Consider the following 10,326-nt stretch of genomic DNA (forward strand, 5'->3'; position numbering starts at 1 on the left):
CTGACACTCTCCTCAAACCTGGTATTTGTGTGGCAGTCACGGTTGGTAGGGCATGCCGATTACGCAGGTGATGGACCCGGATGTACCGATCTTGAAGGGGGGGTCGTGATTCTTGGCCTTCCACTTCTCGGGCGATCGTTGGTCAAATTGAAGTTGTTGTAGCGGCTCCAAAGTCGGGATATCGTTGTTTTGTGAACATTTAGGTGCCGTGCAACAGTTCCAAAACTTTCTCCGGCTTGAACACGACCAATGGCGATATTTCGGTCGGCAGCACTCAATCGTGGCATTTTTAACACAGCTTTTCGGCGACAAATGAATGAATATAATACGGAAGCACATGGGCTTTTATACACCCCTACATTAACTGCCATTTTCATGATTTGCATGTGTTTTTTTTGTGCGAAGTCACCATGAGGGTCATTTCATGCGTTGTGACGGAATAAGCAATAAAATACACTTATGCGTACAAATGCAGTTGTTTGGATGGTAATCTTCATTAATTACGTGTATCATTTCAATACATTCGAATAAAATTTAGTTTGGAAGCAATAACTTCATTCAAACGAATTTTTCATATCTGAGGACAGGGGTTGCGTTTCTTTTTTGACAGAGTTTATATGGGGGGAGCAACTCTAAGGGAAGCAACTCTGGAAAGCTTCTAATCCGAAATGACTATGCCGGTCGCGCCCTGTACTCACCGAAGGACTATTCACACATTGCATGTGTCGGAACACTTATTCGTTGCTAAATCATCTTCCTTTTATTTTAAACAGATTCATTCTTGTCATGAGAACAATACGACACAAGGCTCTCAGCTACATATGTAATACAACTGATAGATCTTCAAAAGGAACCATTGCAGGTTTAAATGGCAAAACGGTGAACCTATTTCTTACATTGTGACATGTACCTGTGTAATAACTGGTTAAAGATGTTTTTTTAGTCCAGCTCAGGAAAACAGAAACAAATTTGGAAACCTGTGAGACTACAACACATATCACAGAGTGACAGATTGGGTGTAACTACCAGTATTTGTTGCGTTCATAGAAAGTTAACATTACAAGTTACAGATTACATAATATCCACGTTGTTTTGGCCAACGGTACAATATACATGTAATGGATACACGCATGGGGGACTATGTACAATAGAACCACATATGAACACTGTGCTTCAAAAGTGAGTCGAAACCTGTAAATGAAGGATTAAGAAGCATATCATATCTTGCTTGAGTTGTTGTTCATTTTATTTTGTTTTCCACAGAGACGACTACTTTTGAATATGCATGTAAGCATGTATATCGAGGTCGGGTCGACCCGCCTTTACAGTCACGTATACCGACAGGTAAGCAATCGAATCGTTTGAACTTTAGCCGACGTTTCAGCAATGGAAAAACACAACCTCTGGAGTAATGGTCTATACATAGATGTAGGTAATGTTCATGCGCAGTGTTATCCTTCCATAGCCTCTATCGTCGTCAGTTGTAAACCATAGCTACCTCTAATAACAAGAGGTATTTCGTACAGAGGAGAAACTAACTTATCAACTGTGTTATATTGTTGATAAGTACCAACATTCTTCCGTGGTTACAACTGGGAATGCTGCTTGCTGTTAGAAGCTTTGTTGTAAGTATATGTCCATTTAATACTTATCTTATGAACAGGATGTTTGTTTCACTGAGTATACAACAGTAAGGGATCTAATGTATATATTGTAACACATATCTGCTTCAACTACCGAGCCAGTTTATGTGACGATCGTATCCGCCATTTGTGTTTGTTACTCGGTATTGTAATCTGGACGACGCTTCATACCATACCAGAAGCTTACTCACATTACCCGTGGAGCAGTGCTGGGTTTATGTCTGTATCCTTAGGGAGTAGGTTACCATGCTTCTCCAAATCACATTGTTGTATCAACGGTATCCTTACATTTTTTTAATATTTAAATTCATGTTCAGACAGACTGGGGCGGTATTCGTGGTAATGTGGTTTTAAGAAATTCTATCCCTATATACAATCTAACACGTTTGGTGGTGTTGACTTTGTGTGAAACCACAAATCCGATCAAATCATTTGTACCCGAGATCACCATATTGTTTGTAGCCCTAGCAATGCCAGTATTAGCTCACATTCAGTCACTGATTTTAGAATAGTCATCTAAAACTAAAGAAATTACACATGTTTGTATCAGTCAAACAATATTTCAATACAATCTGTAATTGTAATTATATCTACAATATTCGAAGATATTAATATGCCTGGATGATGTTCCAGGAACCGAGATATATAAGGAGTACAGGATAAAGGATATATGAGGAGTCATGTTCAAGACACGAAGTTTTCATATGGCAAATAATTATATGGTGAGTATGTATGGTCAGTTATATAACCATCTCACATTGAAAAACAACAACGATGAACACAAGACTTCTATGTTCCATCATTATTTTTCTTTACAACATTTATTGATAAAAAATGTTCGACATATAATATCACTTTAAGATGAAATGAACCCCGTGTGATTAAGCATGTGCTTGTACAAAAAGTACAGTAGAAGTGAGACAGAAAATGAATTTGCATAATTTTCTCTTCCAGCTTTTGGGACTGTTACCAGTCGTAATATTAGCAGTACACGCAGGTAAATATATTATTCAACTTTTTGTCTTAATAAATCAGTAATTAAAATCAAATATTATGCACTGATACATAGTGAACAAAATGGGTCAAGAATATTTCTGGGGTTATTCTGTTTAAGAGAAGTTTTAGGCAAGTTATGTTATTAATATGGTAAGTTGCCGTGAAACGAAACACACAATTCCATAAGAATATCCTCCAAATAATGACGATCCCTAACGTTTTGGGGGGCTCGCTATATTTCAATTTAAATGTTTTCTATATCTTATCGTTACAGATGCTACCAAGATACAGAGTCCCAACTGTGCCAGACGGGGCAGTGGTCAGTGTGTGGAGTGTTACTACGGGTGGCATGGCCGTGAGTGTGAGAGGGCTTGTACGAACTGCTGGTCCACCGGGTGTTATAAAGATAATGGGATCTGTGAACAATGTGTGCCTGGTAAACACGGCAGAGACTGTAACACTGACTGTCCTGACAACTGTAGACCGGGTAGAGATGGGAGGGTGAACTGTGATCGGGATGGTGGGGGGTGCCTGGAGGGGTGTAGGGAGGGCTGGTGGGGGGACACGTGTAACAACCCGATGTAGTGTTAACTGTAAGACAGGGGCATGTCATCAGACATCAGGTCATTGTATCGGCGACTGTACACATGGGTGGTACGGTTTGGGTTGTGACAAACGGTGTTCAGTTGGTTGTTTAAATAGTACATGTGCATTTATAACAGGGAAATGTCAAGACGGGTGTAAGCCTGGGTATTTTGGTGCAACATGTGTTGAGGAATGCGATGCCAACTGTAAGGATGGAGAGTGTGATGGAAATGGAAGGTGTTTTAAAGGGTGCATAGATGGGTTCAGAGGCAACACTTGTCACGACATATGCCCTATCAACTGCTTGTTGTGTGAACAAGACACGGGGACCTGTACTCAATGTAAAATGAGTTGGACTGGACCTTCCTGTGCTGTCAGAACACCAGACACCAACTGGACTCTCCTGATTCCACCACCACCACCACCACCACCACCTGAAGGTTCATCCATAGGTATATGAGCGCTAAACGATTTATGACGTTTTGCTAAAATATGCTTTAATTTAAATAATTTCTTATTTGTTTCACTTGATTAACGCCATACTATATGGCCGCGGTATGTTATGTATAATCAAGTCTTGACCAGACAGTCCAGTGATTGGCGTCATGGTCATTCATCTACCCACATGGGGTACGAGGACATTCATCAACCGCATCAGCAAGCTTGAGCTAGTCCCCACAATAAGGATGGGTTGCGAAGACCAGTTCATCATCACGTGTCATATATCACTGTGTACCCTATGACTAGTGTATTAGTGCCTAATGTCCTCACGTTCTTGTTTCAGGTGTTGGATGCAGGACAAGCTCCAGTAACGTTCTGTTACTCCTGGTTACTCTCATCGTTACTTTATACACAAATCATCATAGTTTTACACTGGTTCCTATATTTGTAAATTGGCGGTTCCAGAGGCCGTCAATATCAAGTGTACATCCAGTACGGACCAGTTAAAGATCGACAATGAACATAACAAAACTCAATGCTCTCGTGTTTGATACAGAACTGAAAAAGAATAGTTGGCATGTTATCATGTAATGTATGTGCGGGTCGGGTTCAAAGATCGATAGAGATAACATGATGGCAGTATGTATGTCTGTTTGATGACAATCATGTCTACTTTGATCTAATTTTTCAAGACTTAAATTGTTGTGTTTATTGGAATAACACTTCATGAGTGTATGCTTGTATTACTACGAATGAAGATATTAGATAATAAAAATTGTTATTTGCTTCGTGTTGAAATATTTGTGGAACCATGGAAAGATGAAGATTACCTATCTTTATTCCCACTGTTTGGGGGTATGTCAGCTGAATCTGAAACCAGTTTAAATTTCCAAATCCCGGATCAGATGATCCCCTATATGTTGCACTCTAAGAAAGAGGGTATCTCTATTATATTAGTGTTTGAATACTGCCACTGTTGGATGGCACTACCATTCAACTTGAGTGAGTGAGTGAGTGAGTGAGTTGAGTTTTACGCCACACTCAGCAATATTCCAGCTATATGGCGGCTGGACCAGACAATCCAGTGATCAACATCATGAACATCGATCTGCGCAATTGGGAACCGATGACATGACGACAAGCATAGTCGCCTTTTGTGGCAAGCATGGGTTGCTGAAGACCTATTCTATCCCGGAACTTCACGGGTCCATTCCACTTGAGGTGTACATGTAACAACTATACAGATATATAGATAAATATATCGATTCGTAATCGAAATGTCACAAATGATGTAAAGGTTATTTAATATGCAGGTATTATTTATATGTAACTTGTCCCTTTAAAGTTAACCCATTGATAAGACTCCACAATTGACTGAACGGACGTATTTGCCTTCCAAACCGATCTAAGTTACGTTCTCTAGTTATGGAGGTGATATAGAATGTCTATATATCTATGCCATATTCATTTTGTGCATGTGGTATCATGGAGTCTTATCAGTTGGTTACATTTATAGTGACAAGTTACTGATAGATAATACTTATCAATGTATAATCCTTACTTCGTCTCTCTGACATTTCCATTCTGAACCTATGAAAAGTTTTGATCAACCGAAACACAGAAGGACATGTCTCTCAAGCTTACCCGGGGGATTACCACGCCCTATTAAGTGATGCTTCAGGTCATTGCTACTGATCGGACCAAGGAGAAGGTTGGGAACTGAAGGCCAAATGGTTTCTCCTGAACCAACCACAGGTACAATATCAATCTGCTTGAAAACATAGACGGGCGTTGCCTGTACAAGGACACTTAGGTTCCAGGTTCCTACAAATGACATCCATGAGGCTGTGATTGAAGTGCTGTCATATTAAACTGGAGGATCTCACCCTGCACTGATACTGCATTGCAATCCCTGTTAGATTATAGAGTTGCTGAAGCAAGATCGCTGGTGATTCCGACGGATGTTGTTGTTGGGTCTGATGGGATCTTGGTATCGAACATGACATAAAATTATAAGAAAGAGAAAGAAAGAAAAAAGTGTATAATACAATGTGTAATACACCCCGGTACAGAGTCCGGCCTATTTAGGCCTATGAGACACACATAAAAACAAGGATACTATTAAAATAGTACACATCTAGTCAACACACATACTGTAACAACCACCATATTAAAATCCCTCATATGAACAATTTCTTACATTCCTTCACAGTTAATGTCATCCACACACTGTCGCCACACCAACCTGAAGAGGAACTAAATGATACACTGACCAAGAATGATGTCCGAACTGCCCATCAAATTTCCTTTATTTTTACAATTTATATAATTTCACAATACACCCAATGCCTAATATCATCGCACGGATTGTAATAAGCTTTTGATGGATTTTGTCCACTTCACCTTGTTTTCAAATGTAATAACGAAGTTCATTATATATCCGTTCTCTGTGCAATGACGTCACACGTCAGTTGAAACTCTTAGATGTACTCATTTAACAGAATGACAACACAGACATGTAACCGATTACGCCAACGGCAGCTCTGCTGTATCTGTACACGCTAGCCTATGTTTGACGTTCTGACGCCGTAATAGCCCTGATGATATTCTTCACAATGACATGAGTACGTATACTACTACTACTACTACTACTACTACTACTACTACTGCTACTACTACTACTAAACACAGTTTACTACAAGCCCCGTTACACACACGCGCTCGCACCTGCATTTTACTGAAACCATATTCACAAAGTACTGTTTGTGTCAAGCAGTCTATTTAATCCAAAATGTGTTTACCAGCGACAAATATTTTCAATTAATGAGATGATGGAATCTTGGGGGACAGGACATGTCCCTTTAGGGCATATTTTGTAACTCTGGTACACCTACATGTAACTATATTGTTCAATTGTATTGGGAATTTCTAATCCCCTAAAACACGAATTCATAAGATGTAAACACGGGGTTTAGAATTTGTCTTCAGCAACCCATGCTTCTCGTAAGAGGCGAATAACGGTATCGGGTGGTCAGGCTCGCTGACCTGGTTGACACATGTCATTGTATCCCAGTTGCGTAGATCGATGCTCATTATGTCAACCACTAGAATGTTTGGTCCAGACTATTTATATAAACAAGAAAAAAGCAAACAAACAAACATAAAATTGAAAACAGAGCATTTTGAAGACTGATTTCATGATAGTATTAATATGTGTGAGTATTATAACACATTTTGGTATGCTTGTTAAGGTCAGTAGCCTGTGCTCAATACCATTTTGTCACTTTCACTTTTTCTTTATGTGGGTCAAAAGATTAAAGTATATCAATTCTGGTTGAGCGGGATTCTCGAGCTGACACTCTGCACACAACCCTTTAAATAGAAGAGCCTTTATCGATTAGTAAAATCTACTTTTACACAGTTTAATAGTGTGATTCAGGCTTGTCATTGTCCACCACCAATAAACCAACAAACGAAATACGACTTGCTTCAACCGCATGCTCTTGACTGTACCCTGTCGTCACGTATTGCGTATATGAGCTGTTAGCCATACATGTAGTGAGTGCACGTGTATGTTTTTACAGGGTGTGTATGTTTTTATAGAGTGTGTATCTTTTATAGAGTGTGTATGTTTGTATACATTTGTGCATGAGTCGTCAATGTGATAGCCAGTTGCCTCACAGTGGCTATTACAGTATGTAATTTCACACATACATGAGAGAGAGAGAGAGAGAGAGAGAGAGAGAGAGAGAGAGAGAGAGAGAGAGAGAGAGAGAGAGAGAGAGAGAGAGAGAGAGAGAGAGAGAGAGAGAGAGAGAGAGAGAGAGAGAGAGAGAGAGAGAGTTTGCGGGTGTATGCGAATAGAGAAGAGAGTCATGATCAATATGTTCAGGTGATAATGCTTGCTGAAATTGTTGATTGGATGTTTTCTGATCCAGATTCGATTATTTACAGGTCGTTGCCATCGCTATGATCAAAACTGCACGAAAAAAGTAGAATTTATGTTGACTCTGCTTCAGGTGCCATATCTATAACAGAATATGGATATTTACAAATCATGTGTTGCACATTGTACTTCGTACTTTTGCTTGTAATTTGCTTAACGTAGGACATTTAAGACAATTATTCAGAATTCAGAAATGTTCGACATGAGTATCGTAATGGACAAATGTGTCAATGATGAGTACAGTTATTGAGCTTGTTGTCCTCCTCCAGGGTCTTCTAGTGACTGTATTTGGAATCGTCCTACGTGCAGCAGGTAGGTATTTATTCTTTGTGTCATGATTTCATATTAACAATGTAGACTATTTGGGCGGGTAACCGTCTCGTTCAAACCGACATAACTTGGCCAATCACCTAAATAAAGGTATCGCAGATGGTTGGCCTGCTTCTTTGTCGCTTACATGTACGAGGGCAGTCTGTCTCCCAGACACTGGTCTAGCTGGCCTCGGCTCTAGGGTTGTTCTGGGATCCTTTTGGATTGTATTTATTAATAAGGTAACTTCTGGGATTAAATGATAGTCTCGTAAACGGAGTGGAGTGGAAGACAGTGTTATTTTATTTTGCTGAAGTAGTGATCGTTCGTTTTCAACAGTAAATGCTATTTACCTAATACTTGCTTCATCTTCTGCCCAGCAGGCTATGTTGCGTAAGGCCTTGGTTTGATTTCCCACAAGGATAGAAATTGATGAATGAAGCTGATTTCCGCCATTTAATTATGGGGATTAGAATAAAAGTGACGCAAAACCATACTCACTCACTAACCCATCTTCCATCTTCAGGTGCTGCTGATGTGAACAGAGGAAGGTGTATGAGAGAGGACCATGACAACTGTTTAGAGTGTCAGTACGGGTGGTAAGGGCAACAGTGTTTGAATAAAAGTGCATTCTGCAACACTGGGTGTGATCAGACGGGAATCTGTTATCAATGTGAGCCTGGTTGGTTGGGGAAATACTGTAACACAAGTTGCCCTGATCACTGTAGACCCAACAGAGGTGGACGAGTGAACTGTGAGCGGGACACTGGCAGGTGTCAGGAAGGATGTGAATACGGCTGGTGGGGGGCCACATGTAATCGACCTTGTAGTACACACTGTCAGAAAGGAGCATGTCTCCAGATCAATGGTGATTGTGTTGGTGAATGTGAGGATGGATGGTGCGGGGTGCATTGTACTACACGATGTCCTCCAGGGTGTGTACACACGAAAGGCTCTTTTCTTGGGAAATGTTTAGATGGTTGTAGTGCTGGTCTGTGGGGAGAGAAATGTGACAGGACGTGTAGTCAGGCTACCGCAAAGAGCTTCCAGAGTAATGGGACCAGTACGGGCGAATGTAAGGACGGATGGCACGGATCGCAATGTGATACAATGTGCTCTGTAAGTTGTCTGCTGGGGACATGTGCCAGGCGGTCAGGGATTTGCAAACATGGATGCAAAGTAGGCATCTATGGTGACAAATGTGAGCGTGAATGTAGCTTCCAGTGTAAGGATTCCATGTGTGATAAGAACGGAAGGTGTGTACAGGGTTGTAACGCGGGATTTCGGGGCAGCTCTTGTCATGTGACCTGTCCTGCCAACTGTCTGACATGTGAACAAGACACAGATGTCTGTACAAGCTGCAAGTTAGGATGGACTGGAAGTCTGTGTCAGTCAACTCAACCTTATACTTCAGGTTTGTATTCCTGTGGTTAAATAGTAAGTAATACTGATATATAGACAACCATGGTTATCTATGATGGGCTTTTATGACGAATTGTGTGAAGCGTTATGCTATGCACAAACAGAGATCTGCATGCGTTTGACTTCAACATTCCTCTCAAACCCATGAAAACATAATTGTGATAATAATGTATTCATGTATAGTTCCACACTAATGATAATAGCATCAATTAATATCTTCTTTCCAGGTGGCACATACATCCGTATTGATACTGTTTTTATGGAAGCCTGTGTGATGATGAGTTTGATCAGCGGGGTCGTACTAGGGAACAGATTGTCTTATCACTAGGTCCCACATGGAAGGACTGTCTGGCAGTTGACAGTTCCATCCGGTTGTCCACATCCATAGTATCGAAGAGAGAAGATATTGCAGCATTCTGTATAGACTTTCATAACAGTTTTCTAGTTGTACAGGTGGGATCTAGTTATACTTCTCGGTAAATGACAGATCAAACTCATATAGGGTGTTTTGAAGTGATTATTAATTTCAATGTGAGTTTGTACTTTAACATATTGTTTTTGTGTTTTTATTGTTATAAGTAATATCACTAATAGTGCGCGCCATTTATGCGTGGTGCACAAGACCAAATCTATGTTGTGGTGTTCAATATGCAGTGCACGTGATTGGTTGATGTTTCTCATCTCCACATCTACAGTAAGGAACATCGAAACATCAGACATTCCTCGATAACATACTCTGTATTTGTGCCTTTCTATAATCACAGGGCAGTTAAATAGGTCAGTTAAACAAGTCCTTACTTTTGTTAGTGAAACAGCGGGAACACAGACAATGTAATTAAAGACTTTGTCTCGGCAGCCAACATCTATATTCAGTAGCGTGCAACTTCAATACGACCAAAAGTATTTTGGAAATATATACACATTTAAGTCACTAACATACGTTTTATATCATTGATTTTGATTTAAACATATTTTATTCAATGA

At 40.1% G+C, this 10,326-nt stretch overlaps 2 long non-coding RNA genes across 3 annotated transcripts; both read left to right on the forward strand.

Moving 5' to 3' along the window:
• Nucleotides 1–770: 770 nt before the first annotated feature.
• Nucleotides 771–3,009, forward strand: LOC124266281. Of its 2 annotated transcripts, none has more exons than XR_006895715.1 (5): nucleotides 771–879; nucleotides 1,264–1,625; nucleotides 2,277–2,365; nucleotides 2,598–2,640; nucleotides 2,914–3,009. It is a non-coding gene; the product is annotated as an uncharacterized LOC124266281 (long non-coding RNA). The 2 variants fall into 2 exon arrangements; XR_006895716.1 differs by lacking the exon at nucleotides 771–879 and adding an exon at nucleotides 1,165–1,179.
• Nucleotides 3,010–7,863: 4,854 nt separating this feature from the next.
• Nucleotides 7,864–9,777, forward strand: LOC124266282. The gene is made up of 3 exons (XR_006895717.1): nucleotides 7,864–7,923; nucleotides 8,447–9,334; nucleotides 9,570–9,777. It is a non-coding gene; the product is annotated as an uncharacterized LOC124266282 (long non-coding RNA).
• The last annotated feature ends 549 nt before the right edge of the window (nucleotides 9,778–10,326 follow it).

This window comes from Haliotis rubra, unplaced genomic scaffold (genome assembly GCF_003918875.1).
Source record: "Haliotis rubra isolate DU_JTF1 unplaced genomic scaffold, ASM391887v1 Scf1243, whole genome shotgun sequence".
Taxonomy (NCBI): Eukaryota; Metazoa; Mollusca; class Gastropoda; order Lepetellida; family Haliotidae; genus Haliotis; species Haliotis rubra.